General features: G+C 47.8%; 1 long non-coding RNA gene across 1 annotated transcript in view; it reads left to right on the forward strand.

Annotated features, from left to right (window-relative positions):
* Positions 1-1,703: 1,703 nt before the first annotated feature.
* LOC102388434 overlaps positions 1,704-8,549 on the forward strand; it is an 8,439-nt gene continuing 1,593 nt past the window's right edge. Inside the window, exons 1-2 of the long non-coding RNA XR_323573.1 lie at positions 1,704-1,714; positions 1,905-1,907. This is a non-coding gene — a long non-coding RNA (uncharacterized LOC102388434). The remainder of the gene's footprint in view (positions 1,715-1,904; positions 1,908-8,549) is intronic.

The raw sequence follows: 8,549 nt of genomic DNA on the forward strand, positions 1-8,549 counted from the left end.
GATACACACTGTCTGTTCAACACAATGGCTTTGTGGTATACTTTCCTTTTTAATTTCTATAGGGCCCCTGGGTTTCATTCCTATTTGATTATAAGAGATTTTTCCCATAAGGATCTTATGTTTGTAACTTGCTTAAAAATAATAATAAAAACCTCTTCTGATTTCTGTGAAAGAAATGGGAAATTTATTGACATTTGATTATTCCTCATTAAAATTAATGTGACATGCCAGGACATTTTTTACATTAAGACTCTCCCTAACTTTGGCATCATTTGTGGCACCATTTTAGGGCAAGCATTACTGATAGAAAAATCATAGTTGCTTCTCTTGTGTCTGGAAGCTCCTGTGCTCTGTTTCATTGCTGCAGTGCTGTCAGATAAAGAGCTAGAACAGTTTGCCTACAGTAAGCCAACCTTTTCAGTTAATCTTATGTGCCTGTGAAAATGCTTTCTTCCCTTTGACTTATTATAAATTAATGGATCCACCTCAGCTAGTTTTACGTGAATGAGAACAGGAAGTGCCTGGCATCTTTCAAGGATATCAATAAGCAAATTGTACATGACTTCCCATGTATTATGTGCAGACGTCTAATACTGAGGTCAAAGAACATGTGTGTTTCAGTGCTATTTTGTTATCTAGACTGATCTAGACTGTTTTCCAGTGTGATGTTAAAGTGCTAAAGGAATATTATACAGTTCTCCTACACTCAAAAATATCTGAAGGGTTATTTAATCAAAATCACTGCATTCCTTTGTTCTTTTCTTTTTTTTTAACAAAAGATATAGAGATAGTCTAATTAAGGGTGATTTATTATACAATTATAGCATGGTTTTCTGTTTGCAAATTGTGAAATTTTCATTCTGAAGAAGAATGCATTGCATTTGAAAGCATGTCTTAAGTCTATTCCAAATATGCAGTTGGTCTAGTAAAAAAACATGACCCACAAAAATCCTTGCCTTTCAAACATTTTCATTAACATTTGTCTTATTTGAAAGTGGTAAACACTTTGGGCAAGAAAATGACATCTATGAAGCATCTGCTATTTATAGTTAACAAATACCTTATTTCATTGTGTATAGGTTGACATGGTATATAGGTAGAGCTCTGGCTTTCGAATTTGAAAGGTAAGGATTTTCATAGGCATGGTGCATAAGTCGGGACTGGGCTTGGCATGGTCACAGGGGATGGGGCCACACCAGCTGAGTGCTGAGCCTGTCCTCATCCTCGTCCACATCCCCTGCAAGCAGTGCATCCCCAGCTGAGTGCCAAGCCCAACCCCGCACCCATCCCCTGCAAGCAGTGCTGAGCCCGGCGCCACTTGCAGAGGATCGGGATGGGGATGGGGATGGAGCTTGGCTTGGTACTCAGCTGGTGAAGCCCGACCCCCTGTGAGCAGCATTGCCTGGACTGTATCAGCACTGCTCACAGGGGATGGGGCCACGCCAGCTGAGCACCAAGCCTGGCCCCAGCGTAGTCCCCATCCCTGTCCCCTGCAAGTGGTGCCGTGCTCGCAGGGAATGGGGCTGTACCATCCGAGTGCTGAGCCTGGCCCTGTCTGTTGCAAGTGGCACTGGCAAACGCTGAGCCTGGTGCCACTCCCAGGGGATGGGGATAGGGCTGGGCTTGGCACTCAGCAGGCTCTGCCTCATCCCCTGCAAGTGACACCAAGCTTGGCACTTGGCTGGGGTGGCCCCATTCTCTGTGAGTGCCACTGGTGCAGGCCAGGCAGCCCCACTTGCAGGGGGTGGGGCTGCACCAGCCAAGCACTGAGCCTAGCCCAGCCAAGCCCAGCCCCGTGTCCAATTTTTTAGTGTGGCACAGTGTACAAGTCAAGTTTGATTTTTTAAGACCCAAAAATTGGGCTTCAAAATCCGACTTACACCCTGAAATATGGTACCATTAAGCTAGTAAAAATTCAGCGTCTGCTCTTGAAACTGAATGATTGGTTTTGTATATCACATAGTATGCTTTCTCTTCCCAAACTTTCCTTAAGTACTTGCACCCTTAATGAATCTGTTCAATTTTACTACTTGGTTAAATAAGCCTGGACAAGATCTGCTTTCTGCCAGCCCTGGTACAAACAAAATTTTGTTCAAATTTTGTTATCCATGAAAAGTGAGCAGCTAAGGACACAGTGTGAATACAGCAATACTGAACCCAGATTCAGAACTGGCATGCATATTGCTGAATTTTGTTTCAACTTCTGTTTCACCATTTTGAAGAGACAGTGTTTTGTTTCATCATTTCATTTCATTTCAAAGCAGTGTTCCGTTTCATTTTGTCGAAACTGTTTCGCTGATGATGCTTTTCAATGTTTCGCCCATAGGCTATAATGGGGCATAATGTAAATGCCTATAACTGTGTAATTTCTCGTCTGATTTTGATGAAAATTGCAGGGCTGGTAGCTCCTTCTGAGCGCATGAATCTTACCAAGTTTCAAGGAGATAGGTATAGGGGTTTCTGAGAAACTGCATCTCAAGGTGCTGACAAGCAAAACTTGTGTCACTTGCCAGCAGTGGCAGCCTCCTGTCATCCTGCGCACAGATCTGGGAGCCCACATCCCTGGGAGCACTGTGGGGTTGTGCCAGACTCCTCCTGGGGGTGTGGGCCCTTGGGATGACAGGAGGCTGCAGCCTGGTTACAGGAGGTGGGGGAGAGCCAGGGCTGTTCTCCAAGCGGCTCTGCCAGCCCCATGGAGCTCAGCCTGGCGGCGGGAGGTGGAGCACTCTGGCTCTCCCCCTCCTCCCATTGCCGGGCTGAGCTCCATGGGGCTGGTGGAGCTGGTCAGAGTGCAGCCTGGTGGTGGGAGGTGGGGGAGAGCCATGGCTGTGCTCCGAGCAGCTCTGCCAGCCCCATGGCTGCGCTCCGAGCAGCTCTGCCAGCCCCATGGAGCTCAGCTCAGCAGTGGGAGGCGGTAGAGAGCCACTGGTCAGGGCTGTGCTTGGAGCCAGGGCTGAGCTTGGAGTGGCTCCACCACTGGCTCTCCCCCACCTCCCACCATCGGGCTAAGCTCCATAGGGTTGGTGGAGCCACTCAGAGCGCAGCCCTGGCTCTCCCCCCCCTCCCACCACCGGGCTGCTTCAAAACTCGAAATGTTTTGAAACTTTCAAAATGTTTCGAGTGCCCTCATTTCATTTTGAAGCTGTCTTGAATCCTTCTGTTTTGCTTCAATTTCGGTGTTTCAAAATCAAAATGTGTTGAAACAGCTTTGAAACAAAACACTCCTTGAAATTTAGCACAGACCTAATGAATATATTGTTCATGAAAGCCACCAGCCTCAAAGAACTACTCAGCTGAAGTCCTTTGCTTATTAACCACCAGAGGGACAGACAGCAGAGGCAGCAGCAGTGCACGCTTCCACTAGAATGTCTGTACAGCAGAATGCAGCACTATGCAGAGAAACTTAGGGACACTCTACAACTGCTAGAAGCAATACAGCCTTGATAACATGGCACTGCACCCAGCCTGATTAGCTCTGCTGAGAAGTGGGGCTAATCTTACCTCCGTGTTGTGTTATACTACTGCTGCTATTCTGTTCACAGGTCCAGAGTGAGCATGTGCAGTGCAGAGCTAGCCTGGGTATCTTAATGGAAAAACCTTGTACTGTGGAGAAGGCAGTATGTGAGCTCACTGCAGTCATCCCTGCAGCGTACTGCATTGTGGCATGTGGACATCCACTTAGCACCCCTGTCAGAACGCTTCAGCCATAGCTGAAAGGAGCATCAGTAAGGGACAGGTAATTCATTTCTTCTGCACCTTAGGTGGTTGAATCAAAATGCCCCCAAATCAGCCCTACCTCCTTGTTGGACATATTCTATACATAAGATAACAGATAGAATTATAGAAAATTAGGGTTGGAAGGGACCTCAGGAGGTCATCTAGTCCAACCCCCTGCAGGACCATCCCCAACAATATCTTCCCAGTGGAGGCTTTGTCTAGTCTGGTCTTAAAAACCTCTAAGGATGGAGATTCCACCTCTCTGGGTAACCTGTTCCAATGATTTACTATGTTCCTTGTGAGAGAGTTTTTTCCTAATATCTAACCTAAACTTCCCTTGCTGCAACTTGAGACTGTTACTCCTTGTCTGTCATCTGCCATCACTGAAAACAGTCTTGCTCCATCCTCTTTGGAACCACTCTTCAGGTAACTGAAGGCTTCTGTTAAATCCCCTCTCAGTTTTCTCTTGTCCAGACTAAATAAACCCAGTTCCCTCAGTCTCTCCACAGCAGTCATGTTCCCCAGCCCCTAGCCATTTTTTTTGCCCTCTGCTGGAATCTCTCCATTTTGTCCATATCCTTTCTGTAGTGGGGGCTCCAAAACTGGTCATGGTACTCCAGATGTGGGCTCACCACTGTCAAATAAAGGGGAATAATCACTTCCCTTGATCTGCTGGCAACACTCCTATTAATGTAGCCCAGTATGCCATTAGCCTTCTTCTCAACAAGGGCACACTGTTGGCTTATATTCAGCTCAGTGTTCACTGTAACACCCAGGTCCTTTTCTGCAGAGCTGTTGCTTAGCCAGTCAGTCCCCTGTTTGTACCAGTGTACGGGATTGTTCCATCTTTTGGTCCAATCCTCCAATTTGTTAAGGTCTCTGAATCCTAGCCCTACCCTCCAGCATATCTACTACTCCCCACAGCTTGGTGGCATCTGCAAATTTGCTGAGGGTGCACTCCATCCCACCTTCCAGATCATTGATGGCTATAGAGTAACTAGCCAATTGTCCATCAGGAATGATGGGGGGGGCGGAGGGGGGATGGAGCACTGCCACCCACCACCCCGCACCGCTGCTGCCTCTAGAGCTCTGTCCGCTCCGTCCCCACAATCATGGCAGCACTCTGTGCCACCACTGCCTCCTGTCTGGAATGCTCTTGGAGCACTCTGATTGGTTGTTTCAGTCGGCATTGTGATTGGCTATGGAGACAACCAATCAGAGTGCAAATAAAATGTTATGGACAGGCAGACAGATAGACTAAGGCTTTTATTATATTAGAATGGCTATAGAGCAAACTGCCTCTCTGTTCAGTTTCTAGCCCCTAAGGGAAAGTATATATACAGCACTTCCACAGAATTCTTAAGAGGGTAGCCTGACCCACACACATCAAACATGGGAACAAGGTGGTAATGTTTTTTCTGGGAGTGACCCCTGCTTCATACCCATTCTTCTATGCCCTGTGTACACTGAAGTCACCTAGATGTACCCTGTTAATGCCCTGTGAGTTCTCAACTCAGATCTTGATCAGTCCTTCCCTTTGGGACCTATAAGCAAGGACCTTTTCCAAACAAAGTATATTAATTAGCAAAGGGGAAAAAGCATTGCTGGAAAAGTATTCCATGACAGCTGTGAATCTAAATGCATGCCTGTATCAGACAGCCTAACTGTCCCATGTTGCTGACCTGGGAAAGCCAGCTTCTCCAGATACCCTCAGTGAGTTTCTGGAACTGCTTTTAGTCTGGTTCCCACTGCATCCTTCAAAGGAGAGTCCTTTTAAGTCTTGCCAAGGGCCTTTGTCAGTCAGTCAGTGTGAATATTTCCACCTGCAGGCCAAGCCAGTCTCTGCTGCTTGTAGGTGTTATAAGGATTAAGGCCCTTCCTGACTGACCCTCAGCCTAGTGGTGGCAGCAGGGTGCGACCTAAAATATGTCACCTGGGTTTCCTGATTGCTGTTTCTTCTCACCTGCCACAATTTTGATGTTATAGTACTGGGAGCCAGTTCCTCCATAGGTGACCTTCCTGGCCCAACATCCTGGCTTCTTTGTGGGGCTCCAAATCTCTCCTTTACCCCACCCTGGTAGAGAATCCAAGTGTCTCTTCAGAGGCACTGAGGAAGGTGGCCTTCAGGGCACCCTACATGTCACTGACATTCTCCCATTGTTGTTGACTGGAATTCACCAAGTTTTCATTGAGGCACTGGGTCCTTGAGTCCTTCAGCATTGATCTTCCATTGGCTTTGATTCTGCTGCAGCTGTTGTTTGAGAGCCAGTTTGAATGACATAACCAAGCGGATGAGTCAGTGATCAGTCCAGCAATCATCTGTTCCCAATATGGCTCAGGTAATGCAGACATCTTTATGATCCCAGACACAAATAAAATAGTCAATGAGGTGCCATTGCTCAGATTATGGGTATTGCCATGATGTCTTGCAGCTGTTTTTCTGGAAGAACAGGGTGTTGGTGATGATGAGCCTATGTTCTGATCATTTGGTGAAGAGAAGGATGTCATTAGAGTTGACCTTTCCTACCTCTTCCTTGTTGATGGTTCTGTTCCAGAGGTTAAAATCCCTTCTGACTCTGGCATTGAAATTACAGAGTAAAATAAATCTGTCTCCCACTCAAAACATCAGAAAGCACTTGGTCAAGGTTGGCATAGAATTCCTCCTTGGTTTCATCTGCAGTATCAAGAATCATGTAATACATACTGATAACAGTGGGATATTGGCTCCCCACCAGTTTAAGATGGACAGTCATGAGCAGGGATCCAGGTTTTCTGTTGCCCATGAAAAAACAGAATAGACAGCAGATTTTACCTTTTGCCAGAGGAAAACTCAGATTTCTTGTTTACTGAAGAAACCCATGGATTTTCCAGTTTTGCAATGAGCTGGCAGAGTTCCAGCCTGCAGGAAGCTGGAAGGGAGCAGGAGGAGGGTGGTGACACGGGGCACCACGTGCATCTACCTGCACATGGCCCCAGGTAGCCTGAGAGCAGCTTCCGCAGGTGATTGGGAGGAAGAGGGGAATTGAGGCCCCCATGGGGAGGGAGAGAGTTGGGCAGGCCTGGGGCTGGGGCTGCTGCCCAGCTGGTGGGGGTGGGCCTAGGGGCCTGGGGCTGCAACACACAGCTGTAGAGCCCCATTGGGGAGCAGGATGGGGCCTGGGCAGCTTGTTGGGGTGGGGGGTGACTGACTCCCCACCTTGGCATGCACTCCCAAGGGGGCAGGAGGGAACCTGTGCCCCCCAGATCTGTGCATAGGGCACGGGCTGTGGGTGTGGGCTCCCGCCCTGCTGTCCTTTCCCGGGGCCTCCACTCCAGAGGGTAGGGAATGATTGCACGCAGACCTGGACAGGCTGGATAAGTGGGCAGCACACAATAGGATGCAGTACAACAAGGACAAATGCAGAATGCTGCACCTAGGGCATAAAAATATCCAGCACACCTACTGGCTGGGGAATGACCCTCTCAGCAGCACAAAAGCAGAAAGGGATCTTGGAGTCATAGTGGATTCCAAGATGAACATGAATCGTCAGTGTGACAAAATCCATGACAAAATGGTTGTGGGGCTGGCACTGGGAGATTCTTGTCTCCCAGCCTCAGTTCTGTGGTTGTGCAGCTGGCGCTGGGAAATAAGGATCTCCCAGCCCCATGATTGTGGAGCAGAGCGACTTTGTCCCTGCCCAGGCTCTGGTAGCGGAGCCCACTCCAGCAGCAGGCAGCTCTCAGCAGCAGGGATTAATCTCCCATCCCATGCTGCCTGGCTGACCAGGATCACATTTCCTCCTGGTCAGGTGTCTACACATGCACTACTGCGGAGTAAGTAATCTTGAGTAAATTTGCTACTTTTAATTGCAGATAACAAATTTACGAGTAAGTTAGAGCCAATTACTGAGCAGTAAGCATCTACACGTGTAGATGTGGATGCTTACTGCACAATAATTAGCTCTATTGCACAGTAAAGCATCTTGCGTAGCGATACTCAGTGTGTGCTTTTTGTGAATTATCTGGTTTGGGTTACTGTTGGACAAAAGTTGCTATGTATAGTGCTGGTCTGACTTACCAGGGCAGTTCCTGTGTCCCTAGTTTCTCATTGGCCAAGTCTACATAGGAAACATATTGTGCTTCAGAGTAGCATCCTCAAACATATTGCTCTGTTTCCTAAAGGAAAAGCAGTGTAGCCATGCCCATATTGCATTTGGGTGGGCTAACTAGTACTGCTGAACAGCAGTGACAATTAGCCTGCATGTTAATTATCCCACCCATTTCACTGTATAGCTGCAGCAGCAGTGCTTCCTGTTTAGGAAGCAGCCCACCCAGAAAAGCGTCACCTATTTGAAGACACTGCTCTAAAACCCAGTGGGCGCATCTACATGTGTTATTAATTTGACTAAATAAACTCTGGTGCAGCTCACACTGGAGTTTATTGCTCCCAAGTGCCATATTTACATGTGTGCCCAGGACCGCAGCACATTGAGCTGGGTGGGAGCAGCCCCAGCTGGCAGGGAACCCTATGGGTCAGCCTGCCAGCCTGGGGATGCTCCAACCCAGATCAATGCACTGCAGAGGGGCTGGCTGGAGCACCAAGGTGGCACTAAGTAGAGCCAGGTAGCAGGCAACACCCTCATACCCCAGCCAGCCTCATCAGCATCCACACCTGCAGTGCGACAGAGTAAATAACTCCCCCTCAAGGCGGTACTGTGTTGACAAGTACTATCCTACACTGGTATTTATTAGTTTACTGTGGCTTAATAGATAGTGACACTTTATTGTGGAGCTAATTAGGCAATCTGCAGTAAACATCTTGTGTGGATGTGCCCAGTGTGTTTAGTGTAGGG

Source organism: Alligator sinensis, unplaced genomic scaffold (assembly GCF_000455745.1).
Source record: "Alligator sinensis unplaced genomic scaffold, ASM45574v1 scaffold434_1, whole genome shotgun sequence".
In the NCBI taxonomy this organism is placed as follows: Eukaryota; Metazoa; Chordata; order Crocodylia; family Alligatoridae; genus Alligator; species Alligator sinensis.